At 49.0% G+C, this 20218-nt stretch overlaps 1 pseudogene across 14 annotated transcripts in view; it reads right to left on the reverse strand.

The window, feature by feature from the left end:
* LOC148110501 (thyroid receptor-interacting protein 11 pseudogene) overlaps positions 1–20218 on the reverse strand; it is a 74924-nt pseudogene that overhangs the window by 20861 nt on the left and 33845 nt on the right. For 9 of the 14 annotated variants that reach the window (XR_015727416.1, XR_015727415.1, XR_015727414.1 and 6 more), the window contains one exon: positions 4072–19624. The product of XR_015727416.1 is annotated as a thyroid receptor-interacting protein 11 pseudogene, transcript variant X11 (transcript). Of the gene's footprint in view, positions 1–4071; positions 19625–20218 lie in introns of those variants that run through there. The other 5 variants (XR_015727420.1, XR_015727418.1, XR_015727407.1 and 2 more) reach the window with 3 other exon arrangements.

Consider the following 20218-nt stretch of genomic DNA (forward strand, 5'->3'; position numbering starts at 1 on the left):
TAGCCTTCTGTTCTCACCTTAAACATTACTGCCTAAATTACAAACTCTAACGCAGCTGTATTTCTCAGCGCTCAATGCAAAACTGTCATTATGTAATTCATGGGTAATTACTTGCTTCTTGTCTTTTCCAACCAGGTGGTGACTACGTCACACAGCATGTCAGTCCTATTTATCATGTGTTGCCAATCACTGAATACCCACCACCCACCCAAAAGAAAGGGTCAACACAAACTACACCCTTAACGATTTCTGTTGAATGAACCAATGAATGAAGTACACTCCAGCCTCATGTTTTCCCATATGTGACACCACCTGTGCTCACAACGATGCCCCACTACACCCCGATGAGTGTAGACTCCGGAGTCATACACACAAGAGCTCTGCAAAGTACCGGCTCTGCACACCAATATTACCTGGTCCTGGGCAGGACATCCCCTCCCCCCACACACCGAGATAGGCCCCACCTCAGATGCACAATGGGGATTCTGACAACCCCCAGTGGAAAGTAACCTATTCAAGAGGGAGAACCTGAACTCCTCCTCCCCCATCAACACCACACTTATTTGCTTCTCCTGGGTCTTGCAGACAGACTTTAGCCCCAAGAAGGCCAAGCCCCCGTCTACCTGGTTCAGCGCCGGAGTCCCACTCACGCCATCCCCAGGCCCGGCGCACAGCACAGGTGAGGTAATTATCACCTCCACGAATGAAGCCCCGCTCTGGGCACTTCACACGTGTGAAACCCGGGGCGCACGACTTGACGGCTACCTCCTAGTGCACAAGCGTGTTCCTGACACACAGGCCCGCCTCCCCCCTCCAAACCCCAGTCCCCCGGGGACGCCGGCCCCTGACCCCGCGCCCGGCAGGCACCTCTGCACATAGAAGCATCTTCACAATGACGCGGACACCGTCGTCCTCTGTGTCTGTCGAGGAGGAAGAACAGGAAGTGAAAGCGGGCGTCCTCAGGCTACTGGCCACGGCCGTGGAAGTTCAGGGGTGCTGTGCCCACCAAGGCAAGGAAGCGGGGACCGCTGACGCCGAGGGAAAGAGTGAGCCTCAGAGAATCAGGAGAGAGTAGCTGTTTCCACCAACCTCAGCTGAGGAAGCTGGCTGCTCAATGACCCCGCCCACGTCCCCTGCCCTAACAACCTACCTGCGCATTGGCGCCTCTACCCAGACTCTGATTGGACAACGTCCCCACCCCCTCGGCTGGAGGAAGGCTGATTGGATAACCCTTTTGGCCACGCCCACACAACCCCCTGCACAAACTATTCCTCTTTTCCCATCACCACTTGGTAGCGCCTGAGGCAAAAACCACGTTCTTCCTTCTCTGCTGGTGCTGTTTTCTGAGCAAGCGGCCTGTGAGCTCCTCAGAGCCTTTAAATGCCACAGTCTACTGAAAGGCCAGCTTTCACCTATTGACTTGCTTTTGCGCCTTTTTCAAAAGTCAGTTGGGTATATTCGTGCGGACTGTTTCTGTGTCCTTTATTCTGTTCTATGATCTATATGTCTGTCCTGCAAATACCACACAGTCTTCCTTATTATAACTATTTAATAAGTTTTGTAACCGGGTAGATTGAATGTTCCACATTATTATTATTTTCAAACTTGTTTTCAAAAGTACTCTAATTCCTTTGTCTTTCCCCATGCATTTTAGAATAACTTTGCCTATCTATACAAAAAAACAAAAAACAACAACAAAAAACCCTGACTGGATTTTTTTAAATTTTATTTATTTATTTATTTATTTATTTATTTTAAAGATTATTTATTTATTTATTTGACAGAGATAGAGACAGCGAGAGAGGGAACACAAGCAGGGGGAGTGGGAAAGGAAGAAGCAGGCTCATAGCAGAGGAGCCTGATGTGGGGCTTGATCCCATAATGCCGAGATTACACCCTGAGCCGAAGGCAGAGGCTTAACAACTCTGCCACGAGGCGCCCCCCGACTGGATTTTGACAGGAATTGCATTAAATCTCTCTATCAATCCGGGGAGAATTAACATCTTCACTATGTTTAGGCTTCTAATTCATGAACATGGTATATCTCTCCATTTATTTATATCCTTAATTTCCTTTATCAGTGCTTAATAGGTTTCAGCATGCAAGTCCTGGACATGCTTTGTTAGATTTATCCCTAAGTATCGTTTTACTAGTAATTGTGAATGTATGTTTGATTGTGGTACCCACGTGTTCATAGATGGCAGATAGGAGTACAACTTACTTCTGCATTTACTCTGAATACTATTTCACTGTGAAATTTCATTATTAGTTCTAAGAAGAACTACTTTTTCGTACCCTCTTGTGGCATAAGGCCTGAAATTAAGATTCCATATTAAGGGCTGTTGTGACACCTGGGAAAATCAAGGAGGTGCTCAAATTACTTAATGCAAGTTCTCCTCTGTCTCCTCCCACACAAATAAGGCCTCCTAACCAAAAACCCTTGTCATCACAGGGACCAGAATAGTGTCTGTTGATTTTTGGGAAGCAGCATTCAGTTCCCTAGAAGTCCACTGAATTCTTTAAGCAAGCCACTCATACCCTCCCAGCAGAACCAGGACTTGCCTCCTCCTCTTGTTAGGACAAAGTTTTGCATTCCAAGCCCCTGCTTGTTCCCTCTGTTCCCAAGTGCTATCCCTGTGCAGCCCTGCATGGTGCGTGCTGTCAATCACATCTGTCGGGTGTCAGGTGATCCCCACAGGTCTGCAGCAGGAATGTGCCTCTCACCAGGGAACTGAGGACAAGGTGAATAAAACAAGTGGCATCACAAACAGGGTGGCCCCACCTTAACTGAGGACATAGGGTCAGATTCACCTGCTCCTTTGCTAACTAACTGACTTCAGAGGTGACAATCATTATTTGGGAGGGAACTGGCAATCACTGGCCAGCTTGTGTGTTAGCTCCTGTTCTATTTTCTCAAATGGACATGGCCATCTCTTCCCAAACTAATGTCCCTGACGTTGGCAACCACACAACATGCTGACTGGTGTGCTTGAGTTCCACTGACTGGGAGTTGGGCCAGTGCTTGGTGTAGACATACAGATCCTGCTGGGGAAAGCGCACCCCAAGCACAGTCCTGGGGATGACCCTCTATGTTGTCAGTGGAAAAGGAGGCCACAACTCCAGGGAGATGTAAGAATGGCTCCATGGCTGCCTCCTGAGTCACTGTGCTTCAGGCAAAGGGAGTGGCCTTGCTGTCTCCCAAGCTACCACTCCTTTCCCTGTTACCTTGTGTCCTCCTGAGACCTCAGGATTTTGAGGTGCACATCCGTGGCACCCAGGGTCCAGGAGCTGATGAGAAACACAGAAGTGGAGTGGTGAGGGGAAGCATTTGGTGTTCCACTTCTCTCCCAGTGCAAAACCCCTCATTCGCACACTTGCATTTCTCTTACTGTTGTCACTTAAGAGCACATCAAAGGACTCTTGTTGTGATCGAGGGGCTTGAGGCTCCCATTCCAGCCATAGACAAAAATGGTCTTCCTGGCTGTGGACTCCAACACTGGGGAGATGGACTGGCATTCCCACAGGAAAAGGACAGTCAGCTGTGGAGCCACCCCCCAGCTCCCTTTCCCCATAAACACCCGGAACGTGTGCATCGTGTGTGATTGGAGACAGAACCCAAACCTCATGACTTTATGTGGCTAGAAATGAAAAATTATCCTGAGACAATCTGTAGAGCAGGAACAGTGGGGAGGGGAGGCAGTCCACGGGAGAGAAAGGCTGTAGCAGAAGATGGTTTTGCTTCATCAGCGTCTGGGCTGTGGGTCCTGTGCTCTTTCACTGACCACTCGCTGCCCAAAACTGTTTAGCACAAGATCCCGATCCTCAGGGTTATGGGGGAAAGAACCACGGCACCCCTGTGTCACAGTGAAGGTATCAATTCACACCCTGACTTAAGCCAGGAGACTTGAAACCATATAACCATTGCCATGACAGAGGCTCCAACCCTGATGATACTGATTGGAGACTCTCTGGAAGAGAAAACAGAAAGATGAGCAGTGTGAAAAGACACTCCCCCGCCCCCCCCACGGAAATCCAGGAATAAATAAACTGAAAATAAGGAGGAATGGAACCCTCCCCCCCACCCCAAATTAATTCAATGCAGTGTCACAATTTGACCCAATTGGAGATCCAAAATTTACAAGGACATCTGGGTGGCTCAGACGGTTAGGTGCCCGCCTTCTCCTGGGGTCCTGATCCCTGGATTCTGGGATTGAGCCCCATGTCAGGCTCCCTGCTGGGCAGGAAGTCAGTCTGCTGCTCCCTCTGCCTCTCCCTGCAGCTCCCCTTAGCTCCTGCTCTGTCACACCTCTTGCTCTCTCTCAAATGAATAAATAAAATCTTAAGAAAAAAAAAAAAAGGAAATCCAAATTTACTAAATTTATTTGTATGGCAAAAGATAAAAGGAGGGCAATTGGCTTTTCTCCTCTACAAAATAATTCTGAATTAGCTTTGTTTTTTTTAATAATAATATTTTTTATTATATTATGTTAGTCACCATACAGTACATCCCCAGTTTTTGATGTAAAGTTCCATGATTCATTACTTGCATATAACACCCAGTGCACCATGAAATCTGAATTAACTTAATATCTGCTAAGACATGCGGGTTGGCTAACCTTCATGGACTTAATACGAGGGTTCAAACGATGGTTATACTAGTAAAATAACTGCATTTTTAGCTTCTGTAGTTAATGCTTTGATATCTCAGGCCTTGGTGACTTTGGAGGGACTGTCCCTGACAGGCATAGTTAATTTTTGGAGATGGTCCACAGCTTGCCTCTGAGCACACCTTTCACATGTAAACCAACCAATTCAGGGCCTTTGCCCCCAACCACTCCCTCTAAGAAGCTCTTACACTCTGGGCCACCATCCCCTGCCCTGATCACCCCAGGGTAGGGACAGACTACTCCAGACACCACTGTGGCCCAGGCCAACTGAAATTATTCCAACTAACCAGTCTTAAACCTGCTCACCCTGCCTCACCTGTCCCTTCCCGTGGAAACCACAGTAAAGGCTCTTGCCCACATTTCCCCTTCACTCCCTCTTTCTCCTGACTGACCCTGGTGCTTCCCTGGATGGCCCTTCATGGCTCTCATGACCTCCTTTCTTGGGATCTGTGTTTCTAAAGAGCTTCTTCCTTTGTGACAGTTATTTCTATATCTTCCTTTCTTACCATACCTGATTAGAATATACCCTGGTCCCATTAAAACTCTGAGACCGCCTAGGGGCAGCTGGGTGGCACAGGCAGTTAAACTTTTGGCACAGGTCATGATATCAGAGTCATAGGATTGAGCCTCTTGCTGGACTCTGTGCTCAGGGTGGAATCAACCTGGGATTCTCTCTCCCCCTGCCCCTCACCTCCCCCCTGTTTTACTCTCTCTCTCTCTCAATCTCTAAAATAAATAAGATCTTTTAAAAATAAAACTCACAAGGGAGACCAACAAATTTAAAAGTGGTAAATATTTTGCTATTATATATTTGGCCAATATGTTCTGTTCAGTGCCTATTTCAACATCTTGAACTTGAAGGGGACATGTTTTACCTTGTTATGCACAGGGTACCCAAACCACACTGTTATCACACACAATCCTTGAGGGCAGGAACTTACTGCACCCATCTTTCTCCAGGAACATAGGTATGACATCACTTTTGTGACATCCTACTGTGAGGACATTTGTTTGACACACTTGTTAAGGACATACAAGTGCAGGGGCGCTGGGGTGGCTCTGTGGGTTAAGTGTCTGCCTTGGTTCAGGTCGTGATCCCAGGATCCTGGGAACAAGCCCCACATAGGGCTCCCTGCTCACTGGGAAGCCAGCTTCTCCCTCTCCCTCTGCCCCACCCACCCTTTGTGCACTCACTCTTCTGCGCTTTCTCTCGGGTAACTAAGTAAAATCTTTAAAAAGAAAAAAGGACATACGAGTCAAACATCGCTCTGTATTTTTTGGGTTCTGGACACAACTTATTTCTTGTTTATAAATTTTACTGAAACCCATTTATGCTGTTACTTGTAAATGAGCCCACGTTGGGTGGGGCTCCCCTCAACAAAAGGCTCTAGGATCGGTCCAAGTTAAAATCCCCTGTTAGGGGGGACTGGGTGGCTCAGTTGGTGAAGCGTCTGCCTTTGGCTCAGGTCATGATCTCGGGGTCCTGAGATAGAACCCCACATTCGGCTCCCTACTAAGTGGGGAGCCTGTTTCTCCCTCTCCTTTGGACTCCTCTGCCAGCTCAAGTTCTCTCTCAAACACATAAATAAACTTTTTAAAAAATCCCCTGTTAGTGCCCTAGTGAAAAGGCTTTAGCAACCTCCTCTCCCACTTTCTGGAGTCCCTGGACCACCCATGGTATCTGTAAATTGTCCATGGGTTCCCAATGCAAGAAACGACCCTCGTTGGCCCTGGGTTATAGACCATGAAAGCAACAATTGCTGGCCATGCACTGGGCTCTCCTGGAAATAGAGACTCTCACGGATTCTGAGCCTTCATATCCAGCTGTCTGTTATTCCGTGGGTCATGGTACCGCCCACGAGCTCAATATGGTTAGCAAGGCCTTCTTGCTACAAGCTGAAGCCAAAGTCAGCTTATCCTACCTGAGGCTGGGGGTGGCTGCCTCTGTCCACAGTCCATTGCCAGACTCCATGGTGCTGGAGGACGTCAGCCCTTCCTTCTACCCTTGGACACCTAGAGATTCCCATGGGATCAACTGAGTGAACATCAATGGAATTGATACATTTGGTTTTGACGACCGCCTCTCACTCTTGCTCGGGTGCCAACTTCACTTCCTAGGGAAGCACCTGTCCTACACCTTAAAAGTCTCAGTGCGGGTTGAAATTGACATGGAGACAGCAGAATCCACTGTGACGGAAAACCTCAGATTAAGACTCAGTATTGGGGCACCTGGGTGGCTGAGTTGGTTGTGTGTTTGCCTTTGGCTCGGGTCACGATCCTAGGGTCCCAGGATTGAGCCCCACATAGGGCTCCCTGCTCAGCTGCGGGCCTATTTCTCCCTCTCCCTCTGCAGCTCCCGCAGCCTGTGTTCTTCCCCTACTTTCTGTGGCAAATAAACAAGTAAAATCTTAAAATAAAACTGCAAAGAAGTCTGAATGCATGGATTCCTGCATACAATGGAGCAATTAGCCTTGAACTGCAAATGAAGATTTGGAGTGGCTTTTGAGAAAATGGACTAGGCAGTCCATCATGGACATTTGGAATAAAAATCACTTAAATCCTGATGATAGGAGCTAGTTAAATAATTTAGGGTATATCCATAAAATGCTGGGTTTTCTTTTAAAGAACAAATTGGAATTCATTCACATTTTGGAAGATCTCTAAGGCAGAGTGATTTAAAAAAAAAAAAAAGTCAGAAAATACTATACTCCCAAATAGGCAAATACACATATATTTCTAAAAGGCCGGAGAGAAATCAGGTTACCCATAGAGTGATTTCCTAGGCAACAGAAAAACAAATGGAACAACAATTAAAAATGAAAAAAAAGAGAGAGAAATGGGACTTAGCGGGAGTCAAGCAAATTTACATTTTTTTTTAAATTGTACGCATCTTGTACTTTCATGCTGTTCACCTTGTTTCTCGTACAAGGTGTGTGTGTTCGTGTATTTGGTAAGTTCGGAACATTAAAACCAGTTGATGTGTTCCTTACCCAGGGTATATGTAGATACCTGCTCCTTGTGAAAACATTACAGCATTACAAACAATATTGGAAGTATCCTTGGACCACAGCCTCCAACCCCACCAATGTCTACTCTCATAAGAAGTCACCACTGTTTTCAGTTTGGGGAATACCTCTGCAGTCATTAAAAGACCTCTGTTCTTGTTAAGTCATAAAAGAATATTTTTATTAAGCTGAAAGCAAAACTGCAAATATATTACGTTTTGCAAAAGGCCATTTTGGGCTAAGGTAGACACACAGAGTGACTTGCGTTCTTCAAAGAGCCGTCTCCTCTCTGGCTTGAGATCGTCTATTTCTTTGAGGGGCCTGTGGCCGCCATTCCAACCTTCGTGGCAGGTGACAGTATTTGGGGCGTGTATGTGGGGAAAGCATCAGTGACAGCATTTAGAAGAAGGTGCTCCGATCCATCCGTTTCTGGTCCTGGGGGGGTAATGAGAGACACAGCTGTGGTGCGGGGCTTCACATCTTTTTTTCGGGCTGTGGATCCTAGGGCAGTGTTCAGATGTTGTGGGCCTTGTTTCTTAGCCACTTTTCCCCTTCCTCCTGAATCTGGGGGCTTCACGGCATAAGCAGAGGGTTTAGGTGGTGGAGAAGCTGAATGTGATTCCGCTTCTAGAAACTGGACGAAAAGTCCTGAAAAAGAATTGTTGGCCATAGCTCGGTGACTTGGTTTCCCGGGTGTGTTGGGGGCGCTTCTGGATCCAGGCCCCCCAGTCACCCAGCTGGTAACCCCACCTGGCCTTTCACTGAACAGCTGGCGCATCTGGTCTTCTTGGATCCCCAGCGTGCCTGCCATCAACCTTAAGGCTTCCTGCCGGTCGGCATCAGGTGCTTGCAAAGAGCCCACGAAGAGTCTCCTCAGGAGGGTTTTGTCCACCATGCCTTCGGACTTACTTACTAAGTCCATCAGTTTCTTCTGGGTGTCCTCCAGGACTTCCTGCTGGACCTCGTTCTGTTTCTTGACTTCTTGGAGCTGGTCTTCCTTCAGACCCAAGTCAGCCTTTGCTTTCTGGAAGCGTCCCTGCAATGACTTCAGTTTCCCTTCTAGGCTGTCTGCCTTTTCCATCCACTCGGCGAGTTCCAGCTTGAGGGCGGCTAGAACGTGACCGTACTGCCTCCCTTCCTCCTGGGAGGCTGCAAGCTGGAAGGCGGCTTCCTCTTTCTGCTGGGTGACCATGTGCAATTGCTCCCGCAGCGACTGCACCTGCACACTGGCTCGATGGCTCGCGTTTTCCAAGGCCGTGGAAGACAAAACGAGCTTTCCCTGCAAGACCGTCACTTCCTCTCTGAGTTGAGCCACTTTGCCTTCTGAGACCAAAGCTTCGCGGCGACGAGAATCTTCGGCTTCTGAAGCGACGTGACGCCGTCTCTCCAGCTCCTGGGTGAGGCGTGATTCTCTCTCCCGTAAATGGTGCACCTCCTTCTGGAGGGCACAGGTTTCCATTTGTTTCTGTGTCAGTGTCAGCAGGACTTCCTCTCTCTCCTGTGGACACACAACTGTCTGGTCCTGCACGGATGCAACTGCATCGACGAGCCGCTTCGCTTCCCCGGTCTCGCCCTCTTCTTTCCCTCGCAAAACTTGCTCCAAAGCAAGTGCCTTCGCTTCCACCGCAGCGGACTGGGATTCCTCCTCTCTCGGCAGCATGGAAAGCCGCCTGTTGGTCTCTTGCAAGGCCTGATTTTCCATTTCCTTTTCTCTACACGTTTCCACGAGCTTTGCATTTTCCTCTTTCAGTTGACACACATCCGTTTCAAAATCTGCTAGTCTCTCCTTCAAATCGGTGACTGCCTGCCTCAAAAGGTCATTTTCACTCACTTGGCTACTGAAGTTCTCCTGCAAAGAAAGCAATCCCTCACTTTTCGCTTGCAGTCGGAGCTCTTGATCCGGAATGAAGTTTTGCAGAACGGCCTGTTTCTCCTTCAGCGGCTCCATGTCGGAATCCCCGTGTTCCTGTTGTTTGCCTTCTCCTGGGGACGCGGCCGACACGGAATCCATCCATCTCTGCTTCTCTTCCTGGAGGGTTCGAATCATTGTATCTTTTTCTTGCATTGATTTTTTTAGCTCTTCTACCTCCTCTTGGCGCAACTGAGAAGACTGGCTCACTACGTCAGATGTCACGGCCTTCAGAGAGTCCGCTGGCTCTGAGGAGTCAGGGGAGGGCTGCAGGAAAATCGCGTCCAGTTTCCCTAAGAGGAGATCCTTGGCGTGGCAATTCTCCCCGATGCTGAGCTGAATTCGTGCCAGGTCTTTCTCTAAGTGTTCTAAGGTTATTTCCTTGCCTCTGTAAGTCTGGATCAGGTCCATAGAGGTCGCCTGCAGTTTGGAATCCTCCTCGCTGCCAGTGCAAGCCCGCGCCTGGAGCTGGCGAAGATCGCTCTGAAGCTGGGATGCCTCCCGCTTCATGTTTTCGACCGTGGTCATCACCTGCTCTTTCCACTCTTCCATGATCTTCACTCGCTGTTTGAACGTGTCCCGTTCCCGCAGAAGCTCCTTGAACTGATCGATGTGAACGCCGCGAACCTCATCACCAGTGCTGGAGGTCTGCAGGATGGTCAATAAAGTCTGACATTTCTGACTTAAGGCATCCACTTCGAGGTCTTTTTCTCGAATAATGTGTGATAAATTCTGAATCGTTTCTCTAAACATCTCCTGACCACTACATTCAATTCTCGGGGACAGTTTCCGATTTTCCTCTTGCATCCTCTGGAGCTCTGCTTCTTTGGCAGCAAGTCTCTCTGTCATTTTCTGATACTCCCTTGTCAGATGGCTATTCTCCCTCGTTTTCTCATTTAAGACAGCCAACACTTGGTCGCTTTTCGAAGCACACTCTTGCAATTGCTGCTGAAGTCGCTCCACGTCCACGTGCTGGCGCTGAGAAGCTGCAGAGATTCTGCTGGAAAGACCCTCGATCTCCAAATCCTTCTGCTGGATAATCTGAGTTAGTTTACCAATCTCCTCTTTGGACACCCGATCGATGTGTTCGGTCAATCGGATGTTCTGTTCAGTTAGAAGCTTCATCTCCACTTCTTGCTCTTTTATTCCTTGGACTGATCTTTGAGTTTCGTCTTTAGATGGATCAAGCTTCTCACTTCCATTCTCTCTAGGAAGAGGCTGACTGCTTGTGACTTGAACGTCGTCACAGTGCTCTGCTGCAATGTGCTGGCTTTTGTCAGGCAGCTGGGCTTTCATTTGGTCTAATGTGTCTTGCAAATTCTGAATCTCCTGGTCTTTCGCTGCAAGGAGCTGAGCGCGTTCAATATGCAGCTGCTCCTGCTGGGATTGAAGATGGTCCACTTTCTGCTTCTGCTCCTGTAGAGACTGAAGCAGTCTTATCTTCCCCTGCTGCTGGTTGTGAATGATCTTCTGTTGTTCCTTTACTTCCTCCTCGAGGTCATCTTTTAACTCGTTCAGTTGGAAGACTTCACACTCCAGTTCGAGGATTTTAGGGTCAACCACAGGTACAGGGCGACTCTGTTGTCTCAGGCGCTCCAGTTCTTCTTTCAGATGATGATTTTCGGCGGTCACGGAGGTGAGACGCATGTCTTTGTCCTCCACGGTTTGCTCTAAAAGGTCATTGCTTCTTGAGGCTTTTTCTTTAATGACCTGTGTCAATTGCTTCTGCTCCTCCAAAGCAGAGGACAGCATGTCCTTGGTTTCTCTGTGGTCGGCGTCCATCTGCTCAATCTTCTTTTGGAGGTGGAATAGTTCCAGGTCTTTCTCTTGCATGAGTTGGATCAAACGTGCATGCTCTAAAGGTAACAATTTCTTGATGGTTTGCTTGTACTTCCTCTTCTCTTCCAACGCCTTCTTCTCAGTCCGACACAATTTCGCTACTAACCGCCCTTTTTCGATCTTTAAAGCCCTCACAGCAATGTTGTTTTCCAGACACTCCTCGTTGTTACGGAGAATCGATTCTTCCAGCTGGTGTCTTACATCTTGGAGTGCCAAAACCAACTTCTGGTTTTCTGCTCTGACATCAGAAGCAACGTTCTTCAGATTGTCGTTCAGCCGCTCCATCTCTGCAAGTTGTTGCTCCACCCGTCCAAGCTCACTTTCCCTTTGCTCATACTCACGTAGTTGTTGGCGGTGCCTCTCAATGACGTCGGCCAGTTGCTTCTTGTGGAGACTCTGTAATACCGATACTTCAAGTTGGTGTTCGTCTAGCTTCTTCATCCGTTGTTGTTCTAGGTCCCTGATGGTGGTCTTCAGTTTCCAAATTTCACTGGAGTCTAGTATCTTTGATGACGACTGAGACAAACGCCTCCAGTGACTAACCTCAGCCTCCAGTGTTTCGATGTCCTTCAGGAGTCTGTTGATTTGTGCCTGTGATGTGATGAGGTCCGCGAAGTCCATCTCCTCGCCAGTGGAAGTTCCTTTTCCCACGTGCCCGGTGAAATCAATGTGGCTGGTGAAGCAAGGCTCTCTGCCATCCACTTCCCCTGGGGAATGGTCTAGGCCAGAGCCCAGGCCACCAACCCAAGGCAACATCTCTGCGGGTCATAAAACTGTCCTGGTCCGCTGTGAAAAAGCGTCCAGTGCAGTCGGACTACCCCGCCAAGTGTCCCAGAACCCCTGCCTGCGCGAGCCTAAGAATCCCAAGACAATAAGCGTTTCTAGGCAACGCTTGCGTGGGCCCGGCCCCCCTCCCCTCTGCAGGCCAGGTCCTTAGGAAAGGCCAAGGCCTTGGTCTTTCCCAAGGCCGTCTTTGGCCACTGGTCCCGGTCCCAGCCGCTCATCCCCACGACTTCTCACGCCAGGGCTGGGCCCCTTCCGCTTCTTCCCCCGCTTTCATGGCGGTCCTGGGCGGGTCCCAAGTGCATGCTCCTGCCTCACCGCCCCCAGGTGCCTGCCCACACAAAATTCACTTGGCTCTCGACTTTCCCCCTAAGTGGTATCACAGTACACAAACTCCTTTGGCGTGTGCTTTCCACGCAACCGAATCTTTTTAATGGAGGTGAAAGGTACACAGTCCCACGCACCCATCCACCTAGGAGTGAAGGTCCTAGGTGCATTTGACAAATGTCTACACACGTGTAAGGCATGGCGCTCAAGAGACTTTGGGCATTTCCAACCTCCAGAGGCTCCAGAGTGACCTGTCCCTCCCTGCCTCGTTAGCCTGCGGGGACAGTGAGTCCCACTCCTGGGTTTGCTGGTTCACTGGCGGCCGGGAGCGCTGTGACCCATCAACTGCCTCCCGCAGGTGTGCGGCCTAGACCGGGGAGGGGGTCGCGGGCGGTGGCGAAGACCGTGCTGGATAGGGGGCTCCTGGCATCTCACAGAGAGGCCTGGGGTTCAGGCCTTGGGTGGAGGAGGGGCTGGGAACCACACCCCTTGCCTGGTCCCACAAGGCCCCCGGTGGGCGGTGCCACTGGATGAGAGGCAGAGAGGGCGGGGCTCCCGTCCAGGAACAGCTCCACAGCCGCCTGGGCCCTGAGGTGATGCAGCCCTCGGAGCGGTTCCCAAGCTGGCCTGCCCAAGCCCCTTGGTCAGCCGCCTCCACCAGGAAGAAGCAATCCAACTGCATGAAGCAGGGGCCAGCTAGACCGCGGGTAGGCGAGTGCGCCGATATGGGTTGGCACGGGATGAGCCGATTGGGGACGCTGGCCTGGCCGCCTCGGCAGGGCCGGCTGTTTTCTGGGCCGCGCGCTCGATCCCTTGCAGTATGCGGGATCTGGGACCGGGCTGCGCCACGTCGAGAACTGGAGCCCAGCTCTGGGCCAGCGCCAGAGCCCCCGGGGAGCAGCGGGGTGGGTCGTCATCCCGCCGCCCATTGTCCAGGCCCGCAGAGCATCGCCCAGGAGGGAGTGGACCCGAGCCTTCCCCTGACCTCCCCCGGCCTTCCCCTGACCTCCCCCGGGGTTTGCCCCGGGTGAAAACTCAGGTAACCCTTGTGCCTGAGGCCAGGCGGATGCTGTGCTCTGGGGGTGGCGTCCTCAGCCTTTCAGGTTCGCCCTGCTGCTGCGGACCCTCCACGTCCAAGTGCCTGATGGCAGTAAATAAGGAAGGGATGATCAGAGCCCATCGGATGCGCCCAGGGAGTTTCGGTGGTCCATGCAGGGGCTGTACAGGTGTTGCTGTTCCCAAACCCGGGCCCCTATGGACCCGACTGCCCAAGTTTTTGATATTGACAAATTGGGACCTGGGTGGAAAGAATTGTGGAAACGCCTTGGGCCGACTTTTAGTTTAGCTCTTTAATAGCTTTTTAAAAAGCCTTTCTCCCTTTGGATTTGGAAGCAGATCCTTCTCCAGGTTTCTTGGGGACTGTTTTCATGCTTGACAGGAAACATTCTCCATTATGAAATGACAGAAGACACCAGGGTTTGCAGACCACCAGGCTGTTGGAACAGGAACCACTGGTGGTTTTGAGAGGTCCTGGAGGTGACTGTCATGTGCCCAGGTATCTGGGACACATCTTTCAAGGTCTTTTAGGGCAGTTAGCTGTACTGGACCTAGTGACTGTTTTTGCTGGGCAGAGACATGAAGGTGTGAGTCTTCCACAGCTCTTGCTTCTTTTTTTCCAAAAGTTGGGTCAAAGGGGGAGTTTGACTTGGCCAGAACACGTGCGGATAGTTCCGTGTGTGTGTCTGTACCAAAATACTTTGACTTCCCCTCCCATTTCTTCAGTTTCCTTGTTTAAGGTTTGGGTCCCCCCCCCCACCATAACTTTTTGCTTAGTGGCTTAGTTTTGTTGTTTAATTGTGTTGCTACCCCACCCTATTACCTTAGTGTGCATTTATCCTGTTGCCAGAGTTGATGCCTGTCCCCTAAGCCTAGTGCTGCCTACTTTTCTGTCATTTGTAGGAAATGATAGAAATAATGCCCAGCGGGAGGTAGACAGGATAGTAGTGATGTAGTTTTGGAAGGCAGGTGAGGTTTGGTGGGCTGAGATCTCGAGCCAACGCCCGAGAAAGAATTCTTGAGACGTCTTTAGGGCAAAATGCTGGTTTTCTTAAAGCACTGGGACAGGATCCCTGGGCAGAAAGAGCTGCTGTAATGGGGTTGTGGGGGCAACTGATTACATACTTGGGAGTTGGGAGAGGGAAAGAAAAGGGAGGGCTTCAAAAGAACTTTCCTATGCTAAAGAGGATACTGGAGACCTTGCCATTGTCAGGTTAAGGTTGTTTTCCCTTCTAGCAAGGTATTAACATTAAGATAGTTGGAAGTTTCCTGGAGGAATGTCACAGGGTATCAGCCTGTGCTTTGTCCTTCTGCTCCCTCTTCAGGAGTGGGGGCCAATGATTCAACAGAGAATCTGTAAATGAATCCTAAGATAATTCCTTGTGAGCTTTCTTACCCCCGCCTCCCTTTGCATTCTTAGTAACATGCCTTGTAAAATCAATATTCAATGACTGTCAAGACTGATTTGTCATGTTGTCATTCTGGCCTCTTTATATACTGTATCAGGAAAGGGGTGTTTGCTTTTTTTGTGCAAAGTTCTGAGGTATTTATTTATTTATTTATTTATTTATTTATTTATTTATTTTATTTATTTAACAGAGAAAGAGCCCAAGCAGGGGGAGCTGCAGGGGGAGAGGAGGAAGCAGGCTCCCCACTGAGCACGGAGCCTGACCTGGGGCCCTATCCCAGGACCCTGGGATCATGACCTGAGCCGAAGGCAGAGCCTTCACCAACTCAGCCACCCAGGGGCCCCAGTTCTGGGCCTTTTCAAGCTACCAAGCTAGTCGGCCTCTCTTTGGCCCCAGCTTCCTCTGTAGCAGCTTCTCTCTTCACACCTGGATTCTGGCCATACTTGCCCCACTTCTAGTTTATGGAGCAGGCCGAGCATTCTTACCTCTTAGCCTCTACTTGAGATTCTCCGGAGTTCCTTTCACCACACCAGCCCTGTAGCTGCCTCCTACTCATTCTTCAGCTCTCCAGGCCAAGGTGTCTGCCTCTAAAAGGCCTTCCTTGATGCTCCGACAGAGAATGGATGGCCCCATCCCGGGGAACGTTCCTAAGTCCACACAGCACCTGGTTTTCTATGATGCAGTGGCCTCTTTACTTGTTATTGTTCTCCAGTAAACAAAATGCCTTGAGAGCCCTTGCTGTCTTTCTCTTTCATCTCCCAGGGTCTGCTGTGGTGCCTAGCACAGGGTAGAAACTCCACAAAGACTATCAAATCCAGTGTAAATCTAGTTCCTACCAGATCGCCCTGGCGGTGTGAGCCCAAGTATGGGAAAATGAAAACTGGATAGAGTCAGTGGTGATTCCTACTGGGACTGTAATTCTGGCCCTGACCTTTGACTCTGAAAATCTTTATTGCTCAATGCCAGTGGAAGCCGAGGCTATTACAGAGCTATGAAGGGTGTGGCAGTTATGCTCCCAAAGTCAAAACTGTTTTTCTGGGGAAGCTTTTGCTTCACTGCTGTCGATTTCCTCGATATATCTGTATTCCTTCCACTCCGGTCATTGTCAAGGCAGAGGGAGAAAACACGGAGGCAGGAGAGAGCCTAGAATTGTGATTCTGTGTTATCGTGTTACTGGCAGACATCAGAAGTGGGACTCTGGGTGCACTGCACTCAAGAGGAAGGCTAGAAAGCGTAGGTCCCCTTCGCCCATGAGTGAAGTCGTGTGTGTGAATGGCATGCCCATCGTGTGTGTTATCCATTCATAAAAGGCCATGTTGTCTTCCCAAGAACAAGGACCTTGTCAGCAACCGCACAGTGAGGTTCCATGGGACGAACATGGGGGAGAATTAGGAATGGCTGCAAGGAGGGAGTTCTCATGATGTGATGTGTTTACAATGGGAGGATGAGCGTGTTTCAGAAGATGGTTTGTGTATCACAGACATGAGGCTATGTGGTGGTCTCATGACGGGGGGGTCCCAAAGAAGAGAATTAGGATGGCTGATTCATCAAGGGGCACTTATGGAGGCCACACTGTGTACTGTTCAAGGTATTAAAGAATCACAAGTGAACACAACCCAGTTTCTGCCCTGAAGGGGCTCAATAGATCTGTGGAAGAGACAGACAAGCAAGAAATAATTATAGACCATGAGACAAGTGTTTAGAGAAGGACAGCTAATACAGTGAGCAAAACTCCACTCTGAGTGAATGGACAGAGGTACCAAAACCAAACAAACAGACCAGAAGGAAATTGGAGCAGAGCCTTTCCTCCCATCTGTAAGCACGACTTTCAATGTTCTCTCCTATTGATTAGGTCTCTTTTCCTTGTAAGAGAACCCAACTCGAATTGCCCTAAGCCAAGATGGGAACTTTACTGGCTCATATGTGACCCAGAGTCCAAAAGGACTATGGCTGCAGCCAGGGCTGGATCCAGGGGTTCCACTCTCTAGACAGGCTGTGTCCACAAGGAGACACCCCTGCCCCACCCAGGTTTCCTCCCTCCTCAGTTCAAGTCCCAGAGGGACATAGACTACTTTTCACTGTGGCTAGAGCCCCAGGACAGACTCTGAAGATGTCTGGCTGGGTCCCATGCCATGCCCTGGAAATGCAAATGGAGTCAGCCTCACCCAAACCACAGGGAATGGCAATGGGGGAGTACTGGTCCCCCAGAGAACACTGGGTGCTGTTACCAGCAGGGGAGAAGGAGTGCTGGTCAGAATACACTAAGTATTACATCATGTCTTTTGTAGGGAAAGAGAACCGTCATCTACTCTTGTGAAAATACAAATTAGTAAAGAGGATCTTGAAGAACAGTTTGGCAGTGGCTATTAGAATTCATAAGGGGCAATTCCTTGAGCCAGCAATTCCTGCACATACGCACGTGTACCTGTGCTTTCTACAACACTGTTTAATAGAAAAGCATATAAAATGCAGCTATCTAAAGGACCATCAGTACTGAATACATTAAGTAAAAAGGAATTTCCATGCAAAGGAGAACTAGAAAGCCATCAGAAATAATGAGGCAGAGCTATAAATGACAATAGAAGCACAGCCATGAGTTACTAGGATCCAGAATAGTTACAAAACAGGACGTGTCAATTATTCGCTTTATTAAAATTATACATAAATCTATTTATTTTGAGAAATGTAGATTCACTCATTCAACAGATATATATTGAACTACAACCTATGTATTTATTCAGTGTATATGTACAGTCTTTCAGCAAAAACTTACTGACCCTTCTAGGTGCCAGGCACTGGACTGTATTTGTGTTTTCATGTGTGATATTTATCTGTCTCTAGGTGTACTGTTCATCCATAGGAGAAAACACTCTGAACACTGGTTATCTTGGTGGGGGGAGAGATTATGCAGGGTCTTTACTTTCTACTTCATACATTTCTGCATCGATGGATCAAAGGTAATGCAAAGCGTTAGCTCCTTCATTATAGGTAATCATTCCGACACAAGTATTCACCAAATATACAGAAAGTTATGATAGCGACAGTGTGGAGAAAACAGCCAGGCCAGCACATGGCACAGCCTGCACAGGTTCTACTTATAATCTGTAGGAGGGAAACGAAGGATGGGGGAGATGTTCTTTCTGGGAGTCTCTTCACCAGGAGCATGACTGTGGCACTGTGGTTGCACAGAGGCCTGTCTCGCTGTCTCATGTTTCCTGTGTTATCTGTGTCCACCATCCCAGAAGGCCATCCTCTCTGGGCATGTCCTCTGACCTGAATTATTAGTAAGCCCCCTGAATACTCTGCCAGACACAGACTGAAAACGATGGAACATTCTGGAAGAGGTTTACCTTGGACTGAAAGGCTTAGAGGTGAGCAGGGAGTTGCTGGAAACACTCATACTTAAAACGTGAGGGGAAACCCGGAGCACAGGGGCCGAGGAGGTGATATAACAGGTGGAGCAGGTCAGGTACAAGACAGCGGGGAGCAGTGCGGGGGGACTGGAGGATGACAGCCCCCCTCCATGAAGCAGCCACCTAGGACTTAGGGTCTGATGCTGCCAGATTGGATGTTCCCAAGGAAAGCTGGAAACAGAGATTTTCAGGAAAAAATCTATTTTGCAGTGGTTGTAAATCACTGAAACCCATTTGGTAAAGATTGAAGAACGGGGATCTATGGACATCTGTTTTAAATTCCTTCACGGTAAATGCGATGCAGTGTAAACGTATCAGCAGAAGTACACTCTGCGTGACATCTCAAGTGCTCACCCGCAGGTGCAGACAGACAGACAGACAGACACACACAGACACAAACACACACCCCTTTTAAAAGGAAAAGGGGAAAAAAGCAAAGAGCGTTCTGTAGTGCACATCGTACCACGTAGGTTAAGGGTACTTGCCGATTTGAAGTGGGTCCTCCAAATGTAGTTCTGTAATGGGTTGTGATAAGAAAGGCTTGACTCTGTGGGAAGATGGGAAAGAGAGAAATGAGTCAAGGAGCTCAGTTTCAGCAGAACCGCAAACACCCACTCCAGGAGCGGCAAATACATCCTGCTCCTGTTCAAAGCAAGGGCCACTCACTCCACAGGGCCGTCTGCTTCCTGACGTCTGGCCCTCAGCACACGCACTCACACTTCAGTGGATCGGGGCTCTGGCGAGGTCACTAAGCAGGACACTCCGAATCGGATGCCCACTCACAATCTCATCATGAAATAATGAACACTCAGAAATCGCTCAGGATACGTCAACAAGGATTTTCCCGATGTTCCAGGTTTTCCAAGTCGTCTCCAGTTTTCTGCCTCTTCTCAAACAAAATCTTTAACACAGTGCTCACCGCTCACAGTTCACTGAAAAAAGGACTCCTATTCAGACTTGAAGTCAGTAACGTTGATGCAATGACTCCCTCCTCCAGGATATGCAAAAAATCAGACCTCAGAGAGCCAAATCCTCCATCACAACAACCATACACAAAGGCCAATGCGTTTTTCAGCCCAGAAGCACCTCTGGGCTTGAGTGAGAGCCCGCTTCCTCTTAGTTCACTCGGGGTCCCAACAGGCTAGGACATCGTCTGCAGAGGCACAGCCTCAGATGCCAGACGGCAACCGAACAGCATATTTTCTGTAAGGGAATCCTGTATTTGGAAAGGGTGAGAACCTTGTTATCATAGGATAAACTAGATCAACCTCATACTTGAAAACTATTTCCAGATGATGAGAATTAGAAATCCTTGAAGGACAAGCTGAAACTTTTATGCTCACCAAAAATTTTTTTAAAGGCAATTCTTGGCATTTTATTGAAATCACTCATTTAAAAAGAAGGAAGGGAGTTCCCTTCCAAACCCTCGGGCTTGAGGCCAGGGCTTAAATCTCAGCTCCACCCCTTCCTTCACAGGTGCCGTGATGGAAATTCGCTTCACTGCTTTGAGCCTCGGTTTCCCCACCAGAATTCACGAGGCTGCTCTGAGCACTGAGTGAGATGATGCAAGGGAAGCATTGCACACGGTGCTACAAAAGCTCCCAGCAGAGATTCACAAACTCGCCCTCTACAACTCTGCAAACTCCTTAAAACCTGGTCAGCGTGGCCCCCGGAATATCTCACAGACCGTAAATGACTAAGTTCAGCCTCCCATTCATTCGCTCAAACAATATTGACGACGCATCTGCTCTGGGCTGGGCACCTCTCTATGCCCTGGAGATAACGAAGTAGACCAAATACACAGAACAAT

The sequence above is a fragment of the Ursus americanus genome, chromosome 2 (genome assembly GCF_024610735.1).
Source record: "Ursus americanus isolate L20-20 chromosome 2, mUrsAme1.1.p, whole genome shotgun sequence".
In the NCBI taxonomy this organism is placed as follows: domain Eukaryota; kingdom Metazoa; phylum Chordata; class Mammalia; order Carnivora; family Ursidae; genus Ursus; species Ursus americanus.